At 64.9% G+C, this 954-nt stretch overlaps 1 long non-coding RNA gene across 1 annotated transcript in view; it reads right to left on the bottom strand.

The window, feature by feature from the left end:
* Window positions 1–96, bottom strand: part of LOC109287423 — a 3855-nt gene extending 3759 nt beyond the window's left edge. Inside the window, exon 1 of the long non-coding RNA XR_002094859.1 lies at window positions 9–96. This is a non-coding gene — a long non-coding RNA (uncharacterized LOC109287423). The remainder of the gene's footprint in view (window positions 1–8) is intronic.
* Window positions 97–954: the final 858 nt, after the last annotated feature.

Raw genomic sequence — 954 nt, 5'->3', positions numbered from 1 at the left:
TTACGGACCTCCTCGCCCAGGCTCCGGCTCCGTGCGCTGGCGAATCAGAGAGTGTTGGAATCTATTGCCTTTGTCTGACAAGTCATCCATCTCCCGGCACAGGGGGAGGGCGAGGAGGGGTGGTGGTTGGAGTTGGGGGGGAGCGAGAGAGATCTGGAGGGGGCTTTGCAGCTTTTAGAGAGAGACACACGGGGAGAGGAGGCTCCATTCTCCAGCCAAAGCTCCTCGCAAACACATCCCACCTTGTGCGAAAGTCTGCCAGGCGCGGGATCCTCCGCCGGGGGAAGGAGGGGAGGGGGCTCCTGGCGGCCGCGGCTCACAGGACCCGGGGATTGCTACTCCGCTTTGAACTTAAATGAACTAGCCCCGGACTTGGAGGAGGAGGAGGAGGAAGAGGAGGGGAGCCGCATCCGTCCTGTGCTTCTCCTGCTGCTGCTGCTGCTGCTGCTGCTGCTACTTCATCGCCGCCCTCACCATCCTCACCTTGCTTCAGCCCAGCCCTCGCCTCCAGTCCCCGGCCGCCTGGGATGATCTGAGCGCTTTCCCCCGCGCGCTCCAGCCATGAAATCCACCTGCCCCCCTGCGCCTGCCCCTCGCTGCCGCGGACTCTGCTGACCCGCGCCCGGCTCCGCTCGCCGCTGCCCCGGCCCCGGAAAGTACTTTGCTCCCCGCGCTCCCGGGCAGGGGGCGAGAGCTCGGCCCCGCGCCCGCGCCCTTCCCCTCCGCCCTCTCCTCCGCCCTCTCCTCTCCGTGTCTGTTTGTTTGTTGTTTTTTCTCCCCTAAGTCCTGAAGTTGAGTTTTAGAGGCGACACGGCGGCTTCAGCCGACTTCTTCCCCTTCCTTTGCCTCCCCATGGATATGCACTGCAAGGCAGACCCCTTCTCGGCAATGCACCGTGAGTACTGGAGCCCGGCTCCTCCCGCCGCTCGCCCTCAGCCCTCCATTCCTCCTTCC

This window comes from Gavialis gangeticus, unplaced genomic scaffold (genome assembly GCF_001723915.1).
Source record: "Gavialis gangeticus isolate Ggan-Ray unplaced genomic scaffold, GavGan_comp1, whole genome shotgun sequence".
Taxonomy (NCBI): domain Eukaryota; kingdom Metazoa; phylum Chordata; order Crocodylia; family Gavialidae; genus Gavialis; species Gavialis gangeticus.
This window is presented reverse-complemented; position numbering and strand designations above follow the sequence as displayed.